Genomic DNA, 22,808 nt, shown 5'->3' with positions numbered 1-22,808 from the left:
CCATTGCTGTGCCCACTTTTGCCTCTAGTCCTTTACGCATGGCCCTGCCCACTACAGTCTCCAGAAGGTTGGTCCCAAAGGCAATGCAGCCCTTGGTCTGAGAAAGCTTCCTCACCCCCTGAGATGCATAGAGATGGTGCTCTTGACCCATCACTAGATTTTGGCAGGAGGAACCTTGGCATTCCCTCCAGATTGACCCCTGCCAAGATCATCACCAAGGGAAGGTAAGTACGCTTGGCACTAAGGAGCTCAAGAGCAGCAGCTCGTGGCATGGTAGAGCTGCACCCCTCACCTGACCCCTTGCCAGTTGATTCACTGCAACTTACCAAGAAGGTAAGTTGGTGTGGTGCAAACACTGTGGTGTGTTGGTAAGTTGGTGTGGTGCAAACACTGGCAGGAGTACCAGATTGGTTCTGCCAAAGCATTTGCACGCACACCCCGGCAATGCTGTGCATTACTGCTCATTAGGGAGCTGTTAGCTCAACAACGGTCCAGAAAAGACCAAGAAATGTATTTCATTATTGGCTGCTGCTCCTCTTTAATATGAAACTGCCTTATACCACACTGAACTATCTCATTCAGTATTGACTGGCAGTTGTTCTCCAGAGTTTCACAAAACCTGTAGTGAGCTATGGTCCTTTACAAATGGATCTACATTGAACATACGAAGCTGACTTTTTTGTGTCAGACCAGTAATCCATCTAGGTCAGTGTTGCCGACACTAACCGACAGCTGCTCTCCTGGGTTTCAGGCAGGAGCATTTCCCAACCCAGCTTGAAGATGCTGGGGATTGAGCCTTTTTCTACCTGATCATCAGCTGGATCGTTGTTTGCAGTGGGATCTTCTCCCTTCTCCCAAGGAGACCTTGGGTGATAGAGCCTCCTGGCAACCAAAGGGGTACTCCTACGCCAACTCTGGGCTTCCCACAAATTCTGCTGCTGCCCTCATTCTTGAGACTAGGCTGATGAAGAGGTGCAACTGGGCATCAAGTAGGACTCTTGGGCTGTGGGCAGGTGGGACATTGATGAGGCACTTCTGGCTGCCTTGGAATGATCACAAGTTATTTCAGGTCCCTAGGTCATCAGTGAAAGCTCATTTCATCCAAGCTCCACCCTCATCCAAGTCTCACCTTTACCAAATCAGCCTTGAGGTCAACTGGGAAGGCCTGGGCAAGGCCTAATTAAGCCTCTGGTCTTGAATGATTGGGATTTCCCCTCACTGTGGTGGTCCCACTCACTGCTGCTCCCTCCTCTTGATAACAGCAGGGTGGGTACAGTACCAGCTAAAAATAAAAAGCTAATCACAACAATACAAACACAACACGTAGGCTAATAGTAGAGAATATATAACAGAATAATTGTAGGAATAAGCCAATCAAAGTTCATATGTACAATATAACAGAGTGGTAGCGAGGACCGTCAAGCCGTGTATTCAAAACAGATATCTAAGGACAGTCTCACAATAGTCTTTCAAAAGTTTCAACAGAAGACGTCTCAAAAGTTTCAGAAGTCTCTCAATAGTCTTCCAAAATTTCAATGGAAGACATTTCAAAAGGACAGTGTCAGTAAAGCCTCAAAAGGACAGTGTCTCCAGAATGATACTACAGTTTCGTAATAATCTTCATCAGCTGGGAATAAGATACAAGACATACAACCGATGAAGCACTCTGGGCAGCTTCCAACATATATAAAAACAAAATAAAACATTAAACATTAAAAAAAAAACCCTTCCCTATACAGGATTGCCTTCCGCTGGCTCAGGGGTTGGATAATTTCATACCCTCCAACATTTCTCCAATGTAAATAGGGACGTCCTAAGGAAAAGCGGGGCAGTCTGGGATCAAATCAGAAACTGGGACAGCTTCTCTAAATCGGGGTGTCCCTGAAAAATAGGGACACTTGGAGGGTCTGCCATCAGCAACTTGTCTGACAGTGCTTCGATGTCAACCTGCATTACACTTCTGCCATATCCTAGAATACTGTAATAACATCCCTTCAATCCACGCCAATACCCTATCACTGGCACAAGTTTATACCAGGATCTGGCAGGAGAAATTGCCCTGCCATTGATTTCAAGTTCACGAGGGGAAATCGTTTAAAATAACTATCCCCTGAGTCAATGGCTGCCCTGCCCTGCTCATGAAACCACAAGAGAGCATGGAATGCAGACCACATTCACACTTCACCTTTGTGGCACTGTAGTGCTACTTTAAACAGACATGGCTCCCCCCCCCTCAAAAAAAAAATTATGGGAGCAGAGCTGGTTAAGGGTGCTGAGACTTGTTAGGAGACAGCTATTCTCCTGAAAGAGTTCCCCGTGAAGAGGGATTGACTGATAAACCACACAGAGAACTGTAGCTCTGTGAGAGGAATAGGGGCATCCTAAGAACTCTCAGCACCCTAATAATAATAATAATAATATTTTTTTATTTATACCCCGCCCTCCCCAGCCAAGGTTGGGCTCAGAGCGGCTTACAAGCAATAATAAAAACAAGATGAATGATTACAACTTAAAAACAAAAATAAAATACAACATTAAAATAATGGAACATTAAAATATTAAAATGTAGCCTCATCGCAGGAGGAGAAGGAAAAGAAAAAAGAAAGAGAGGGAGGGAGGGAATCAAATTGGCTCTAAGCCAAAGGCCAGGCGGAACAACTCTGTCTTACAGGCCCTGCGGAAAGAAATCAGATCCTGCAGGGCCCTGGTCTCATGATGCAGAGCGTTCCACCCGGCCGGAGCCAGAGTTGAAAAGGCCCTGGCTCTGGTTGAAGCCAATCTAACTTCCTTAGGGCCTGGGACCACTAGGGTGTTGTTATTTATGGACCTCAAGGCTCTCCGTGGGGCATACCAGGAGAGGCGGTCCCGTAGGTACGAGGGTCCTAGGCCGTGAAGGGCTTTAAAGGTCAAAATCAGCACCTTAAATCTGACCCTGTACTCCACCGGGAGCCAGTGCAGCTTGAAAAGCACTGGGTGAATATGTTCCCATGGCAGAGACCCCGTGAGGAGCCTCGCTGCAACATTCTGTACCCGCTGGAGTTTCTGGGACAGCTTCAAGGGCAGCCCATCGTAGAGCGAATTACAGTAGTCAAGCCTGGAGATGACCGCCGCATGGATCACCTTAACCAGCTACAACTCCTATAATTTTTGCGGGGGGAGCCATGACAGTTTTAAGTAGATTCATAGCGTTTAACTGAGCACCGAATCACAGCTGAGAGTGGGCAGCTGTGACAGTTTTTATTTTTCTCATTTTCTAATTTTCCCCATCTTAAGTTTATTTATCTACAGTTCTCTATCAGTCTGAAATTCTTTTAAGTCCTCATGAAAATGTGTCATCATTTTAGTGGAAACTTCTCCTAATAGGCACATTTTTCTCAAGCAGTTTCCTCTAACATGTTATCTGTTATTGTCACAAATGCATGCAATTTTATGCACACTTTCCCCTTATGGATTCAGAAGCTAAACCTTGACTCATTGGTAGCTGCTGAGGAATTTCATCTGGGATCAAATCTTGTTCCAGCAGCTTAAGCTCCCCAACTGCAAAAGCCCTTGCAACCAGAAAATGAGAAGCAACCAGGTATTTTTGCCCAAGCTCCAAGCAACTTGCTATACTTCTCTGTGTAAGGGAATGTGATTTTTGTTGCTGTTATCCGATATGGGTTTTATCTCATTAAAGAGCTTAAAATGCTCGGGAATATTAACAAAATTATCAAAAAGCTACAGTTCCATGATGCACCAGGGCTCATGTGTAAAACTAATGTTAGAAATGGAGACAAAGTTAGTAACGCATTCTGAGCGAATACTTTTAGGGTGAAAGCCTGCTGGTTTCTGCAGGCAGTAGTATGCTCTGTCTGGTTGCTAGATGGCACTGCAGTGTAACTGGAATTGTGTTTTATTTATTCCCAAGGGCAGTCGGGTTTTCTAAGGATTGCCCTTTGTTCCAGTTCAGTGATAAAATTCAGGGGAAGTGCTGGGACAAACAACAAAAAACCTGCTTGGACACTGAATTTTAAAGTGTGGACCTGTACTTGAAAAGCATGGTGCAAAAGGAAGTCTGAATGAGCCCTACATGGGTGTTTGCAGCTCAAATATTAATTGTATTGGTTTGTACTGTATTCAGAGAGACTACATCCATGGAAGCAGGATAATTCTGACTGATAGCCATTCAGGACTGGATAACATCTTGGAACAAGAAGTAACGTTAGCTTGGAACATCTACCCAAGTCTCAGCGTTGGATAACCAACATCCTTTGTGATGACTGTGCCAACTGTTTCAGAAGGGCATGTGAAAAGCATAGAAACCAGTTAGTCTGTTCAGAATATGCCAAAATTCTCAGTTAAAACTTTCTTAGACTTTGGCTCAGTGTTGTCCCATCTATGCTATAGATTTAAAGCACCATCATTTAGAAGAGTCGTGGCTCCCCACCACCCAAAATATCTAGGAACTGTGGTTTGTTAAGGATGCCAAGAGATTCTAGGACACACTCATACCCTGTCACAGAGCTGCTATTCCCAGAGCGGTTTAACAGTCAATCCCTCTTCTCTGGGCACTCTAGGAATCAGAACTCTATGAGGGGAATAGGGATCTCCTAACAATTCCCAGCATCCTTTAAAAACCACAGGTGGGGCCAAAAGTTGCCTTTAGACTCAGCCTTCAGGTGGGGTGTTGGAGGAAATTTGCAGAAGGGGAGTGCATATGTGTGCTGTCAATCAATTAAAGACTGTAGCTTCCCACTTTTTATTAATCACTTGGTTAATGTTAGCTAGAGTCACCTATTTCCCAAACCTCAGGATAATCACAGGTCTTGTAAGAATATTAGAAAATGGACATTGTTTCTCTCTAGTGTGGCATAATTCACAATGTTGACAAATATAAGCTACAACCCATCATTAGAATAATAATTCCCAGCTTTTTTGTGTTTGTCATGTTTTTATCCCACCTTTCTTTCAAGGTGGTGTGCATAGTTCTTCTCTTCCCCATTTTTACCTTCACAACAACCCTGTTAGGTAGGTTAGGCTGGCCCAGGATCACTCAGTGAGCTTTATGACTGAGTGCAGGATTTGAACATGGTCCAGCACTCCAACCAGTGGCCAGTAGTATTGTCCCCATACCTGTGGGTGGGCAATCTGTGGGCACCCAGGTATTACACATCACATCACATTATTAGCCATGCTGAGGCTGATGGGAGGTGGACTCCAGCAACATCTGCAGGTGCACAGATTCCTTAATCTTGCCACACACACATTTTTCCCACTCCCTGTGCTAAACCTGGTGGCTTCTCCTTCTGGTTTGTGCAGATAGCACTATGGCTTTCCACTTTCTAGTGAAATAAAACACACCCACACACAGGCAACTAAAGGTTGCAGTTCTGACATGTCAGTGCATATTTCCAACCGTTTACAGTGGAACCTCGGGTTACGTACCGTCCTCCTTGCAAACGCTTCGGGTAACGAGCTCCGCTAACCTGGAAGTAGATGCTGCTGGTTGCAAACTTTGCCCTGGGATGTGAGCGGAAATCACGTGCCGGCGGCGCAGCAGGCCCCATTAGTGAAAGCGTGTCTCATGTTAAGAACAGTTTTGGGTTAAGAACGGACCTCCGGAATGAATTAAGTTCATAACCAGAGGTACTGGTGGATTTGACCTTGTTTCCTTTTGTTTGCCTATGATACTCTAAGGGTGCCTTCATAGTGCTGTTATCCTGCTGGAGGGATTCAGTTTGAGGTGTGCAAGAGTAAACTGTGTTACACGGATCAATTGCACTAGCACAAGACTGTGGGCTAGTCTTTAACCTGGTCCGGGTGCACGGGAGAGCTTAGTGCAGGAGACTCTCTCACACACCCAAACCTACTCAGGTTTAGCTGGGCTTTCAAAGCACATAAGCAGGCAGCAAGGCACAGCTAGCAGCCAGTTTCTCCCCCTTCCTTTCAGCAGCTGCTCTACAGAATAGGGGTCTTAGCAGTGCCTTAGCATGGAGGAGGAAGCTAACTGGCAGGGTTTTTTGTTCTTTGAAGTCCCAAAGTCACGACTTCAAAGCACATAGCAGGCACCTGCTATGGTTTTGGGCAGCATCTGATTTTTTGTTGTTGTTTTGTTGTCGTTCCCCAACTGACACAAAAGACTGCTGCTTAATTAGGTTTTTGATGCTGTGCTGATCATTTTTCAGTCTGAGAAATGTCGTGACTATTACTCACATGTTGGTTTCAGCCTGACATTGTGAAAATGACACCTGCTATTGGAAAACAGCTTTTTTGCATAGCAGCACACTAGACTTCATGTCCCAACCCTTTTATCAAAAGTTCCACTTTTTAATATAAATTTTGTATCACTCAGTATTTTTTTCAAAAAAGTTTATTTTAGACTATCGTGTAACCTATATACTGTATGTGTCTGTCTCATTGCCTCTGATCCAAAAGGTTTAAACAAAAAACACACAAAAACCTAACCTATGATGGGAGACCAGGGGTCAGCAATTTTTTTCAGCAGGGGTCCACTGTCCTTCAGACCTTGTGGGGGGGCCGGACTATATTTATTGGGGGGGGGATAAATGAATACCTATGCCCCACAAATAACCCAGAGATGCATTTGAAATAAAAGCACACATTCTACTCATGTAAAAACACCAGGCAGGCCCCACAAATAACCCAGAGATGCATTTGAAATAAAGGGACACATTCTACTCATGTAAAAACATGCTGATTCCTGGAGCGTCCGTGGGCCAGATTGAGATGGTGATTGGGCTGGATCCGGCCCCCGGGCCTTATTTGCCTACCCAAGGTTTGCGTGATAAGCTCCCCCGAATCCTCCATTTTTTTAAACACACACAAACCCTTCAAGAAAGGGGAGTTATCTGATGTTTCCCAATATGACCTTGGTTGAAAATGAATGAAAACAGAAACTAAGCTTCCCCCACAAAATGTTGCTTTTCATTGAAACTCAAGAGTCCCAACGGACAAATATAGCAAGTTTTCATTTCTATCTCACCAACTGTATTTTCTTATATGTGTCAGAAATCTTTTTGGATAGTCCTGCTCCACAAGATTTCTGCAAGATTTCAAGTTGGCAAAATATTAAATAGGATTGGCGGCAGGCCAGAATAGCCTACTCACCAGCAATTCCCTGATTAATACAGAAGACGTATACAGTGCTTAGAATGCCCTTTTCTTCCTACCACCTTTTTAGGCCGATGGGCACATTTTAATTTATAAGTGAGTGTCATAGGTGGCACCAAATCTGGTCACTTCTCTCTCTCTGCTTTTCCCCAGATCAGATCTCCACACACAGAGAGAAGAACGTGTGTTCTTTCTTTCTTTCTTTCTTTCTTTCTTTCTTTCTTTCTTTCTTTCTTTCTTTCTTTGCTTTACCAAGGCATTTGTATCCTATAGCGGCAGCATTGGGTTGTTTGTTGGCACCCAGGGTGTGAGTGCGTGCACACACTGGGTGGGTACTGGGCATGAGGGTGAACAGAACTCACTGCGCCCACCATGCCAGCCCAGCCCTAGCCACCAGAGCCAAGCAGGGCCACACTGCGCTGCCTGCCTGCCCGCCCACGCAGGGGAGAACCCAGCCAGTCAATGAGTCCCTTGGCAAGTGAATCCCCCCGCCGCCACCTGATGCTGGCCAGGTGGCCATTCAGCAAGGAGGGCAGGGATGCAGCAGTGATGACAGGCTGGGCGCCAGGAAGTAGGGACTGTGGCAGCAGGCAGGGCGTGATGGGGATCCGGGGGGGGGCGTGCCTAGTTCACGCCTCATCATAATTGTGTGCCCAGGGCTATGCTTCCCGGGCCCCCCAATGCTATGCCCCTGTCCTGTAGAGCAGTGGTTCCCAATTAGCTAAGTACTGAGACCCTTGTTTTTCAAAAGCCAAGCCATGGACCCCCCCTGCTTTTGAAAAGTTTGATATTTCTGTGGTCATTTTTAAAACAATTTTTTTTTTCTTCCAGTAGCACCTTAAAGACCAACTAAGTTAGTTCTTGGTATGAGCTTTCGTGTGCATGCACACTTCTTCAGATACACTGAAACAGAAGTTTCCAGACCCTTCTATATAGTGAGAAGGTGGGGAAGGGGTATTACTCAGAAAGGTGGGGAGGGGTATTGCTCACCTTCTCACTATATAGAAGGGTCTGGAAACTTCTGTTTCAGTGTATCTGAAGAAGTGTGCATGCACACGAAAGCTCATACCAAGAACTAACTTAGTTGGTCTTTAAGGTGCTACTGGAAGACATTTTTGTTTTGTTTTGACTATAGCAGACCAACACGGCTACCTATCTGTATGTGGTCATTTTTGATATGTTCCATGGACCCCATTGGTGGATTACGTGGACTTCCTGGGATCCCTGGACCACCAATCGGGAACCAATTCTGTAGAGTAACTATCAGCCTTAAGAAGCACACAGATTTGAAAGGAAGTGGGAAAGCATGTCACTCTTTCATCTTACTCCTGCTCCGTACTTTGCTAGGAAGAAAAAAGTAAACCATATTTGCGTGTTGAGGACCCCTGGGACACCCTCAAATAAAGACACAGTTCACACAAAATTTTTGTTTTGGTTTTTTGGCCACAACATTATTGATTACAGAATGTGAGTGGTTGCTTAGGCGTTGGTTAGCGACTATCTGTTCCCACTTAGAGATAGGAACAGAACTGACAACTGCAAGCCTGCAAAAGTCAGTAAGGGTAAATATTTTGGGGGGAGAGAATAGAGCTGGACATCAGGCTCTCTCCTCTCCCGGCATGCTCCCAGGGGCTCTTGCGTGGCCCTAGCCCCTTGTCAGGGGTTCGGACAAGAGCATATTGAGCCCTTGGAGTCCTTTAACGGAATTCCCTTGCAGCAGCAGCATTGGAGGAGCAGGCACTGCCAATCCTTACCCCTCCACCAACCAATTTTTTAACCAATGCCTAACCGCAACCTTGGGACGGGTGGCGCTGTGAGTAAAACCTCAGCGCCTAGGACTTGCCGATCGTATGGTCGGCGGTTCGGATCCCCGCTCCGTGGTGATCTCGCGTCGTTTGGTCCCAGCTCCTGTCCACCTAGCAGTTTGAAAGCACTCTTAAGTGCAAGTAGATAAATAGGTACCACTTTATAGCGGGAAGTTAAACGGCGTTTCCGTGTGCTGCGCTGGTGCTGGCTCGCCAGAGCAGCTTCGTCACGCTGTCCACATGACCCGGAAGTGTCTCCGGACAGCGCTGGCCCCTGGCCTCTTGAGTAAGATGGACACACAACCCTAGAGCCGGACATGACTGGCCCATACGGGCAGGGGTACCTTTACCTTTTAACTGCAACCTTACAAGTTGTGACGATTTGCTAGGCAGTAGGCAAAAAACCAAATGGCACAAGCCAATCAGCGAAATGGTAAAAATTCATACCAGGCCCCTGCCCCAAAGCAGATGACCCCATGACAGGCATAGCAAGGTCAGCACAAACAACCCTAAACATAGGGAGGGTGGGTGGGTGATCCGATACGCGCAGCGAAAAGAGGAAGCTCAATGCTGCGCGCAGGGAATAAATAGCACTCCAACAGTCAATCAACTTTGCAACATTGAATTCTCCCCAGCAACAATTGGAGGTGCCCTATCAAATTCGTGGCCATCCATACTAACCTGCCCAGCAACAGGGGGATGTCATGGTTTCCCCCACCGCAACACATGCTCTCCATGAAGATTAACCCACTTTGCCATCTCATGGGGGGGGTATTTTCTACTGCTTTACATATTCCAATTCCAGCTTATTACAAAACTCTGTGGTGAAGAAATAGTGCCCATACTTTCTTCTTTTGTGTTGTGTCTATTAAAGTCTGAAAGCAGGCGCTATCTTATCACCAAGATTTCTACGTCATTCCTAGCTTGCTAACCACCCAGGAACTGACCAGACCCTGACCCTCTTAGCAGCAGGAACTGGAGAAATAATATTTCTATGCTTGCTCTGTTTCTCCAAGAGGTTTAATGGGTCAAGCAGTACCCGGTTTGGCTTCACTTGAAATGAAGAGGATCAGTGAGGGTTTATTGCCTTTTGGTGATATTTGTGCTAATTTACAAATCTGCAAGTTGAGTATTAGTGGAGGCACATCATTAAACTCTTGCTTTGTTTCATTTATATACCACAGTTCCTCAAAAGAACTCAAAGTGTTGTACATGGTTCTCCCCCCTCTCCATTTTATCCTCTCAACCACCCCAGAAGAAAGCTGAGGCTGAGAGTCACTGAGTGGCCCACTGGCCTTTGTGGCTGAGTGGTGATTTGAACCCCCATCTCCAAACTCCTAAATCCTCATCCAACACTCTATCCACTACACCAAACTGGCTCTCCAATTTCTGGAAGAGCAAATCCCAACATTGTGAGGGACACCTGGATTCACTCCTCTCTGAGTGAGCAAGCGCAACCTTCCCCTGCCCAATTCCAGCCCTTCTTCTCTGTGGATAGAAGAGGTACCCCACAAGTTCTAGGCTTCCTGCCACAACCTGCACCCTGTCACACTGTCCCAAAGCCAGGCTGCATGTTCTCAATAGTGGGTGCGGGAAAGGATGTGGCAAGGACCTCACCTGTTGTCCAAGAATTCTCAAAGGTTATAAACAGAGGCTCTGAGACTACATCCACAAGCTCCTTTAGTACCCTTGGAAGTAGCTTTGTGTTCTCTTTACCACCTCTTTTCCTGTCTTGGACTGCAGCTCACATCATTTATTATGTTATCACCTGGCTGGGCATTTCTTTCTTTTTTGGCGAAAACAGAGGCAAAGTAGGTGTTGAGTGGTTTCACCTTCTCCCTGTCACCCAATAGCATTTATCCATCTTCACACAAAGGACCTACCACTTGCTTGTTTTTCCTCTTGCTTTGAACATAGCTGAATAAATCTTTATTATTATTTTGAACCTCTCTTGCAAGCCTGAGCTCATTCCTGAGTTTTGGCCCGCCTGACCTTCTGCCTACAACTGTTGGATACTCATGGAGATTCCCACTTCCCTCCAACTTTTATACATGCCTTTCTTAAATCTCAGCTCATCTGTAAGCTCTTTATGCAGCCACACTAGTTTCTTTAGATGCCTCCCATTTTTCTTTCATATTGGAATTGTCTGCATTTGGGCCTTCAGTATTTCATCTTTAAGAAACTCCAAGCCATCATGGATTCCTTTGTCTTTGAGTATTTCTGACCATGGGATCTCACCCAATAACTCCTTTTAAGGTTTATGAAATTGCCCTTCTTAAAGTCCGGAGTGCCTGTCTGACTATACTCAGATTTCCCTTGCCTCTGTATCATGAAACCCAGGAGGACATGATCACTTCCTCCCAAGGTTCCCAGCACTTCCACTTCATTGATCAGTTCCCCTCTGTTGGTGAGGTCCAGGTCCAAGACAGATGACCCCCTTGTTGCTTATTCTACCTTCTGGGAAATGAACTTGTTCTCAAGGCAATAGAAGAATTTGTTGGACCTTACATTCTTGGCAGAGTTTGAGTTCCAACAGATATTGGGAAAACTAAAGTCTCTCATGACTATTATATCTCTCCTTTTTGCATGCTTGGTAATCTGCTCTAGGAAGGCCTCAGCCAAGTCTTCAGTCTGGCTTGGTGGTCTAAAGCAGGCACCCACAGTAAGGTCATTGTTATTTCTCCTACAGTTTTTACTCATATATCCTCAATCTGCTTTCTGTGCTCCGGGGTCATGGATTTCTTCATAAGCGTACGCATCCTTTACATGTAATGCTACTCCTCCTACCTTCCTGTTTGGTCTATTCCTTTTGAACAGGTTATTGCCCTCAATTTCTGCATTCCATTCATGAGTCTCATCCCACTTTTTTAAAAATAACAACCACCAACAACCCTGAGATTGGAAGTTGTTGTGTAAGTAGAGGCCTTTTGCAAGTCTATAATTCTCATACTCTCGTTGCATGCCACCTCAGCCTACCAGTGGTATGAGATTCCAGGGGTTCCAGGCACTTACCCAGGGGTTGATTTCCCTGGAATGAGGGGAAGTGGAGACTGTGGTAGAATACGTGGTCTATTTACACATTTATATGCAACCAAAGCCTATGAAGAAGGGGGCTCACAACATTAAGCCCCAGAAGGTTTCTCCTCCCATAATAGCAGCCTTGGAATCAAGCAGAAATCAAGTATGGCTCATTCCCTCTAGCTGCTTCCTGCTTCAAGCTCACACCAAATTTATCTCTTTCTCACTACCAGCCAAGTGAGGGAGAGGGTCCACCCAATCGCCCTCTGGCCCAGAGCAACCTCCGCCATTAACTCGCCAAGAAAGATGCCTGGCTTGTTCAACAATGGAATGCTCCAGGGGTGCCAAGTATGGCAGCCATGGGGTCAGGGCCTCCAAATAATTCTAATTCAGAGGGCCGCACCCCAACTTCTGTGGCAGCTGCCCATGACACGCAGCCCAAGCCCCCTCTATCCCAGAGGCAAGGTGACACGCGTGGAATGCTACATTAGATTTTAACCCTTGCTGGAGCCAGGACTCCAGGAATTAGAAAGGACTCAGGCCTCATACAGGCTAACCCCCCAAACTCATAACACTATGGTATGTGGAATGAAACTGTGCACTTACTTGGTTATTAAATGCCTGCTGGTGGAATTAGAGGCCATGATTAAGCTACATGAATCTGGGAAGAAACTTCTGTAGATTATGGTTTACTGGTGTTTCCCTGGGGGACATGACTACTAACTCATAACAACTGTCTCTGAACAAAACCAGCAATTTATTTACACATACATAGGGTGTGTACACACTGTGTGATAATGTGCATTCATTACTGAATGCAGGTACCTTTTAGGGGTGTTGTGCACCCCCATAACATCACTGTCCCACAGTATTTGTGGATCTAAAGCACATTCTACTGGAAAGGTTGTGATCCATTTTAGGCCAAGAATGCACATGCTCCATACATTTGTACACAGAGATGACTTTCTCATGTCACCACCCATTAGGGCAGATGTACTGATGTTGCAGTGCTGTGCCCCTTCTCATCACCATGTTTAACTTGCCCAGGACTGAAGCATCCAAACTTGAAAGCAGTACAGTAACATAGTACACCAAAATATAGCCTCCATACAGCAGTATATCAACACACCCATTTCCAGCCCTTCTCTTTTGTTTTTATATATATAATTTTATTAGCTTTTCTGTTTTACAATTTAAAATACTTATTTTACATCCTTAAGATATCAATGACATCCCTTCTTCTCTTTCCATGGTTCATTTTACATATCATAAATTCCTGCATATTTTACAAACACTATACCATTCAGTATTCGTAATTTCGTTGTCCCCGAGAGGGGGCAATGACAATAAAGATATTATTATTATTATTATTATTATTATTATTATTATTATTATTATTATTATTATTATTATTCCATTATTTACACTGTTAAATTTATCTTAATGCTGCCAGCGTTTTCAGCTGTACACAATTATTTCCCATTTTTCAATAAACATTTTCCAATCTTCTTTAAATGTATGTCCTTCTCGTTCTCTTATTCTATATGTTAAGTCTGCAAGTTGTGCATATTCTGTCAACTTAAGTTGCCATTCTTCTTTGGTTGGAAACTCACACGTTTTCCATTTTGGGGCTAACAAAATATGGGCCGCAGTAGTGGCATACATAACCTTTCCTGATACCTGGAAATTTCAGTCTGAATTATCCCCAACAGAGAGGACTCTGGTTTTTTGGTGAAAGCACCTTTAAACATTTTTTTAATTCATTATGGATCATTTCCCAATACTCTTTTACCCTTTTACAAATCCACCAAAATATAGCCTCCATATAGCAGTATATAAATGCACCGATTTCCAGCCCTTCTCTTTTGAAAGGCTGATAATTATTATTTTTTTAAATAAAAGGTCTGTGGAAACAATTGAAGATAGGGAATAGAGAAAACCATTGTACTCTAATTTGAAAACATGCCCACCAGTGTGTGCAACACAGATAGTAGCTACCGCTTCATATGACATTGTTGTATGAAGGTGTGTACAATTGCAAATGGATATGTACAAATCTGTATAGGTCCATATAGTTAAAGCTATGGTTTTCCCAGTAGTGATGTATGGAAGTGAGAGCTGGACCATTAAGAAGGCTGATCGCTGAAGAATTGATGCTTTTGAATTATGGTGCTGGAGGAGACTCTTGAAAGTCCCATGGACTGCAAGAAGATCAAACCAATCCATTCTTAGGAAATCAGCCCTGAGTGTTCACTGGAAGGACAGATCCTGAAGCTGAGGCTCCAGTACTTTCGCCACCTCATGAGAAGAGAAGACTCCCTGGAAAAGACCCTGATGTTGGGAAAGATGGAAGGCACAGGGAGAAGGAGACGACAGAGGATGAGATGGTTGGGCAGTGTTCTCAAAGCTTCCAACATGAGTTTGACCAAACTGTGGGAGACAATGGAAGACAGGAGTGCCCGGTGTGCTCTGGTCCATGGGGTCTTGAAGAGTCAGACACAACTAAACAACACCATGTACAAATCTGCACTGTGAAAAAAGTAATGCTGTGTATTTCAAAGGCTATGTGTGTACATAGTGATAATCTGGGAAGGAAGAGTATGAGAGGGACAGAAATGTAGTGTGACTCAGTGCACCGGCTGTTGGAAGTCCAGCAAAGAACCCCCTTCGTTTCTCCTTAAAATTACTCCTTAAAAGTACACAAGTCAAGTATGAAATAGTGTTACATTGCCAACACTAATGGTTCCCTGTGTAAGGCAGTGCTTGCACTCAATTTGATGTGAGAGATAATTCTGATAAGCTGCTTCCTTTGAAATTGCTGCAGTTCTGTAATTGCCCCCCAAATCTACCAGTGCTCAAGCTAGGAGAAAAAGAGATTCTCTGGCCATACATGCTACGGGAGAGATGTCAGGTGCAGACCCACCAAATCACAACAGGTAGCATATGTGGAACAGTTCTCCAGAGAATCCTTGCTGAACACAGAGGTGCATTTCCATATATCCAGCAGTATTGATTCTGGTTATTGTGGCTTGTTCTTAATTATGCATATGAGAAATGAGACTACCAGGATAGTAAGGGAAAGTGTACCAGCGTCTCCACAAATTTCATTCAAAGGCAGCCTTATGATGTTTTTCAAAGTAGTGCTGTGGTTTAAAAACAACAAATTCTGAATTCCTGCCGTAGGCATGTGGTTGTCCACTGCGAGACCAGGATGCTGGACTACACAAGCTTTTGGTCTGAGCCAGCAGGGTTCTTCTTAACATTACTTTATAGTTTATAAAAGCACACTGCACCCCTGTACTGCAGTTTTTTCTCTCCAATGAAGCTACGTATGTTGTTACTAATTTGATTTGCTGGTATATTATTTTGCCATACATGTAGCTATTGCAGTGTCCCAGGGATATATTAAAAATATCTCCAAAAGGTGTAAAGAAAATAGAAGCAAGAACAGGCAACTTTAAATATTACAAATATACACATAAAAATATTATATTACAGTCTTACTAATATATATAAATCAATATCAATTCATTTTCTGTAGAATAGTGGGTAGACATGGCAGACAACACAGCGATGTCTCCAAAGCAGCTCTTTATTTTGTAAGCTGGAACAGAAAACTGAACAGCAAACAGCTCAGCCGGCCTGCTTTTATAGGCAGCCAGCTGTCAACATTGTAGCAACAACAACCCAGAGTTTCCCGCCTAAAATAACTGACGTGGACCTGAGTGAAAACTATCTACAGACCTGAGTGAAAACTATCTACAGTATCCCCATGCTGGCCCAGGGGGAACTTCACTACATAACATTTTCCATCTGACACACCCTCCCTCTCAGCCTTAGCTCACCAATGAAAGTCTCACACCAAGAAGAGTTCCAGGAAAAAGCAGGTATCACTCTAGTCCAGTGGTTCCCAATTACAGTGGTACCTCGGGTTAAGTACTTAATTTGTTCCGGAGGTCCGTTCTTACCTGAAACTGTTCTTAACCTGAAGCACCACTTTAGCTAATGGGGCCTCCTGCTGCCGCCATGCCACCGGAGCACAATTTCTGTTCTTATCCTGAAGCAAAGTTCTTAACCTGAAGCACAATTTCTGGCTTAGTGGAGTGTGTGACCTGAAGCATATGTAACCTGAAGCGTATGTAACCCAAGGTACCACTGTAGCTAACCCCCTATTTTTCAAAAGCCAAGGCACAGACCCCCTACTTTTAAAATGTTTGATAACTCTATGGTAGTTATCTCTGCAAAGCAATTTTTTGAACAAAATGTAGGGCAGCTACAACAGCAGCAAGAATACTCATCGCAAAGTATTGGAAGACACAAGATCTACCCACCTTGGAAGAATGGCAGATGAAGGTGATATGGGACTGGCAGAAATGACTAGCAGAATCTGAGACCAGGGGAGAAAGACAGCGGAAGAAGATTGGAAGAAATTTAAGGACTATCTTAAGAAACATTGCAAAATTAATGAATGTTAGAATGACGTTGGTTTAGAAATTATGTGGTTTCCAGCCGTAATGGATAAGTAAAAAGAAAAGAAAGGCCAAAAATTAAATGAAAATTAAGGGAAAGGATTTGCTGAATTAATAAAATAGAAATTGGAATACAGAGAGGGGAGGTATGAGGAAGTCGGGGAAGTAAATTATAAGAAAAAAAGGGATTGAAATTATATTTGTCTTTTATTTTTGTCTGTTTTTATTATTGTTTTGTTTTGTTTTTATACAACTTTTGAAAATTTAATAAAAATCTTTTTTTAAAAAAAGATTGAGCGATATCTGGTTTTCAAAATCATGATATATCAGCAGCTAAACATCACAATGTTCTGATATATCACAAGGTCTGAAATTGGAGATCAGGTGTGGGGATGAGGGAAGTAGCAGTCACAGAGATTGAGCAAGTGGGTTGTGTGCAGTATAACTCCAGTTCATATGTTCCAAACTTAATAAAGTTCAGATTGCAGCTCGGATTGCCAGGACCCATTCTAAATAGAGCCAGGAGAAGTTTGCTCATCACAAATAATGATAAATAAATCCCTCCCAGCCATACACGTCTTTTAATCTGCACCTTCCTTAGCAACCAATTGCATCCTCTTTAGGGCAAAACGAAACGAGACACAGCATTACACATGTACATCACAATAAATAGATCAGGTTGCTTCCTTTTGTACTAACTAGTCAGTCCTTGATGTCCAACCACAAGATGTGAACAACACCCACTAAGTTTAAAAGGCCTAACTCATATCCTTCTGTAAGTGCTATCTTCACTAAGCCTCATTCAGTCTGAGGGGTTTGAGGTTTGTTGCTGCTCTTTTAAAAAATAAATAAATCTTAATCCTGTTGAATAACAGGAGGATTTCCTCTTCCAATCATCGATGCGATCACATTTCCAGCTATACCAGGCTATATTCACACCTGGACTTTTGCAAATATCATTTTAGCAGCAATGTGTGAGTGACGCACGTGGTCTGCATCAAAGTTCAATTTTGTGCCAATGTCAGAATTGATCTATACAGAACCAAGCTACAGAATCTGTATTTTCTTGTGGCTTTTTAATCCTTGGTGTGATGGTTACCCTGGATGATATGGAGTCACAGCAGCCAGAAACTGGTACACACCACATCATTATCAAGCAGCCCTCTGGCTTCTGATATTTCACCCAACATAATCCTCATATTTTCAAATATCTCATCACAGTCATGAGGACAAGAAGCTTGTTTTTTGTGTTTTTTAATGAAGATTTTCAAGAAGCTAAATTTAGCAGCTGATATTCCATTATGCACGATTCCTGCACTTGAATAGAACTGTAGGATACACAAAACCCTTGATTCAGCATCTGAGTGTAAATCTTGCACTCTCAGCTATTATGGCTAAATGCAGTGATGTCACTCCCAAGGATTGTACTTTTGCTTCAAGGGGAAGGAAGAGAGAGAAATGGTGACTAATGTTAAACATGCTCTGCTTGGTCTTCATCTTGTCACATGTAGCACATCCTCTTGGATCAAGCAACAGTTCTGTTCAAGATAGTTAGAAACATCATTATCAGTAGAGTAAATGCAGTGCAGATATTAAACTGGTATCATTCCTATAGCATTAAGCTAGACCTGTTCTTAGCAGCACCACTGGTCTTCTATGGCCATGTTCCTTCAGTAAAGAAACTAATATGGTGCTATACCCTGCCAACTCCAGGAACAGGATCTCAGGTCACAGAGTTGGGGTGGTCTTCTGTTTGGAACCCAAGAGTGCCTCTGCCAGTCAATTCACAATACCAGGCACGATAGACCAGCGATCTAATTCAGCATAAGGGGAATGGGGAAGGGACATAGGTCAGAGGCAGTACAAATTCAATTTCCCATGCTCAGCTCCTGGTACATCCACTTCAAAGGATCTGTAGCAGGTGATGACAAAGACCCTGGAGAGCCTTTGTCTGTCAGAGCAGACAATAAGATTGCTCTACATAGGGTGAGGGACGCGGGTGGCGCTGTTGGTTAAACAACAGAGCCTAGGACTTGCCAATCAGAAGGTCAGCGGTTTGAATCCCTGCAATGGGGTGAGCTCCCATTGCTCGGTCCCTGCTCCTGCCAACCTAGCAGTTCGAAAGCACCTCAAAATGCAAGTAGATAAATAGGTACCGCTCCAGCGGGAAGGTAAACAGCGTTTCCGTGTGCTGCTCTGGTTTGCCAGAAGTGGCTTAGTCACGCTGGCCACATGACCCGGAAGCTGTATGCCTGCTCCCTCGGCCAGTAAAGCAAGATGAGCGCTGCAACCCCAGAGTCGGTCATGACTGGACCTAATGGTCAGGGGTAACTTTACCTCACATAGGGTAAGGTGAGGAACTTCCAGACCGCAGGCCAATCTTGGCCCATGAGACAATTTCCCTAAAGCCACACCCATCTCTCAACCAGATGACTTCACATGGTGCAAATAGGGTTTAATTCTGTATCGACACATTCCAGCCAGGTGTGGAGCAGGGCCAGTGAAAGAACTGTCCCAGGGAGAAAGCAGTGGCTGAGAAGAGTCCTCAGGGCATTTGGCCCCTAGGCTGAAATTCCCAACCTCTGAATAGATAATACTGAGCTACCTGATTCAGTTTCCCATGGAAGGGCTGTAAAGCACATGTTTTTCATGTGAAAGAATCCAGATTGAATCCCTGTTATCTTCAGATAAGGCCCCCATTTAAGGCCCTGGAGAACTGCTCCAGACATCATGTAAACCAGGGATGGAGAACCAGTGGTCCTTCTAATGTTGTCAAACTGCATTGCCTAACAGCCCCACTAAGCATGGCCAATGGCCAGGGATTATGGGAGTTGTAGTCGTGCAGCACCTGAATAGCCACAGTTTCCTCGTCTTTGATGCAGAGTAATACCAAGCTGGACAGACCAGTTGGTCTGACTTGATATAAGGCAGCTCCCTGTGTCCATTAAATTCTAACTAAGTTGGACTGAGCTGCAATCTGAACCAAGATGTGCCATGCTTGATATCAGTATGCTTACTCACCATCTCCCCCTACACATCCACAAAGCAAATGCACAGTTCTGGGGCCTGCCGGGGGAGGGGGGGCGGCTTTGTTGCATTTAGCCATGATAATAGTCACAACGTGGGTTGTCAAGTTTAAACTGGAAATACAATCATAGTAAGTCGCATTTTGAATGCTCATTGTGCATAGCGTCCGTTCTGATTTTCATGTGATCAGACCTGTTTCGAAAATGAATAGGGGTCTCTTTGTACTGCTGAGAGAAAATATCAACCATGATATCTTATGAGGATTTAATAACACTTGATCTTTTATTTCAATCTCTGATGTGAGATAGCCACTGGCAGTGAAGTGTTCCTGGATATATTTTTAAAAGGTCAGTACTATGCAGGTTTTATAAAGAGCAGCAGTGGCCTGTGCCCACTGAGGCTACTAGGGAAGGAGACAGGGAGCTCAACAGTAGGTGGAGCCAGAGCCATAAGAGGCAGAGCCAACTTGTACTAGCTTTCCCCCCCCCCCCGCCCCCCTCCTCCTCCTCCTACTCCCTGCTGAGTTGTAAGGTAACACCAAGGCTACAGAGGACAGAGCTGACAGGCAGGTGAGGGGAGTGCCCCATTTGCCCTAATAGAGCAGCTTTCACCGGTGGAAAGTGAAAAAGGAAAGGCCAAGAAGTTGTTGTTGTTATTGTTGTTGTTGTTTTATTTGTACTCCACACATCTGACCAGGTTGCCCCAGCCACTCTGGGCATCTTCCAGCATATACAAAAACTTAAGAAAATATTAAACTTTTTTTTTTTTAAGGAAAAGTGAGGTTTCTTCACTGTAATAATTGTCATGGCAAATTTTGCATGCACAATGACCACCCATCCCACAGTAAACAACCATCTGGACACAACCACAATGATATCCAAATGACAGCTGCTTCAGTTTTCTGAATACCAGTTGCTGGGGAACCGAAGCAGGAGATGGCTATCTTTCTCATGCCATGTGGCCGGATGCAGAAAAAGCCAGAGCTCCTGCAAGCTGCACCTGCTGAAATCTCCTCTGCACACAGCTGCTGAAGGTATATGTCAAGGGCACTCCCAATGAAAGGATTACAGAGATAGTTATCTCTTCACGATCAAAACTAGCGCAGTATTTTTTATGGCTCCAAATAACATGCACGCTAGTTTAGCATCCTCTAGGCAGCCTTTCCAAGGCCTGAGCTCCAAGGCCTGAACAGTTGCTGCAACAGTCACATTCCCCCTCTACTGGTTTATGTACCTTCGCTCCCCGCCCTGCCCCGACCGGCTACACAAAAGGGGTCAGGGACCACACCTGAGTGGAAGCTTCCTGGTCATTCCTTTTCAATCCTCTCTTTGTTCTAGGACACAGTGTTTGTTTGTTTGTTTGTTTGTTTGTTTGTTTCATAAGATATATATTGCTTGATTGTAGAAAAGCTCAAAGTAGTTTACAAAACCACACAGCATCAGGCCACTGAACCTTTATGCCCTGCTTGTTAGCTTCTAGAGACATTTGTTTTGCCACTGCCTGCAGCTGGATCACGAATGTTGGAAGGTTCAGAACTGATTTCTTCATACAGCACATACTTAAACTATGGGATTCACTCCCAGAGGAAGTGGTGATGGCTATCAACTTGGATGGCTTCAAAAGAAGTATTTGTGGAGGATAAGGCCCCCAGTGGTTACTGGCCCTGATGACTACATCCCATCTCCATTGTCAGAGGCAATGTGCCTCTGAAAGCTAGTCTCTTAGAATCACAAGTGGGGAGAGTGCAGGTGCATTTAGGTCCTGCTTGCAGACTTCCCACAAGCATCTCACTGGCCACTGTGGAAACAAGATGCTAATCTAGAACGGCACTTCTTGCATTGTTGTGACTAGATGACAGGCCGCCCAGAGTGGCTGGGGCAAGCCAGCCAGATGGGCAGGATATATTAAAATATTATTAAATATTATTAATATTAAATGTTTATTATTATTATTATTATTATTTAGATGGGTCTTTGCAGGGATCTTCTTACTCTCTTCCTATTCTCTTGCTATTGGGCAGCTTTCACTAATTTTTAAGGTATTGTTAAAAAAATTAGTACAAGCTCCCAAATTTGTGAGCGGTCATTCTTCAGCATTCTTCAAGTCTTCTAGAATTTATATCTCAGAGCATGTACTGGATACATCAACATGTAAAGAAGACCAACACTGAAGCTACAATCATTTATGCACATTTAGCTGGGAGCACATTTACCTGGGAGTAAGTTTCATTTGGAGAAGGGGACAACAGAGGACAAGATGGTTGGACAGTGTTCTCGAAGCTACAACATGAGTTTGACCAAACTGCAGGAGGCAGTGGAAGACAGGAGTGCCTGGCGTGCTCTGGTCCATGGGGTCACAAAGAGTCGGACACAACTAAACGACTAAACAACAACAAGTTTCATTTGTACTTTGTGCAACTTACTTCTGAGTGCAAAAGATTGCACTGTAAGATTAGTAAGCAGTTGGGTTGGGAGTAAAAATGTGTGAATAGCCCTGCTGGATCAAGCCAGAAGCCCATCTATTCCAGCACCCTTCTCTCACAATGGGTAATCAGATGCCTATGGGAAGCCCACTTACAGGACAAGAGTAGAAAAGGAAACCCCTTCTGTGGTTTCCAGCAACGCGTATTCAGAGACATGCTGCTCCAAACACTGGAAGTAAAATATAGCCAGCATTGCCTGCAGCCATTGATACAGTATTCTTCTTTATTATTTTTCTATTTAGCTTTCAAAACCATCAAAGTTGCCAGTCATCATGACATACTGTGGGTGCAAATTCTATTGTTTTAACTATGTCCTATGTGAACATGTCCTTCCTTATGCCTATCTTGACCCTTCCAATACTCAGTTAAATGGATGACCCCAGGTTCTACCTCTCCACTTTTCTCTATCCACTTTCTCGAAACCATGCAAATCATTTCACCCACTCTTTTATTTGCCTCCCCCCCATAAGTGCCATTGAAGTTCATGGGATCTATTTCTGTGTAAATGTGAACAGGATTGCCCTGCAAGCCACCATTTAGTTCTCAATCTGCATTTATTGCATATTCATAGGGCAATTATGTGCTTTCCCCCAGTATATATGAAATTGAACTTACACAACAATTTCACAAGCTCATCAAAAAAATCTGGGAGACAGTAGAGATCCCAGCAGACTTTAGGAATGCTAAAATTATCACTCTCTTTAAAAAAGGTGACAGAACTGATTGCAGAAACTATTAAGGCATCTCTCTATTAGCTGCAGCCAGCAAAATTCTTGCAAGGATCTTAGCAAACTGTCTCTTAACAATATCGGAGGTGACCCTTCCTGAATCCCAAAATGGTTTTCAGCCTTCTAGGGGGACAGTGGACATGATTTTCACTGCTCAACAGCTTCAAGA

This window comes from Podarcis melisellensis (genome assembly GCF_964234715.1).
Source record: "Podarcis melisellensis genome assembly, chromosome: Z".
Taxonomy (NCBI): Eukaryota; Metazoa; Chordata; class Lepidosauria; order Squamata; family Lacertidae; genus Podarcis; species Podarcis melisellensis.
This window is presented reverse-complemented; position numbering follows the sequence as displayed.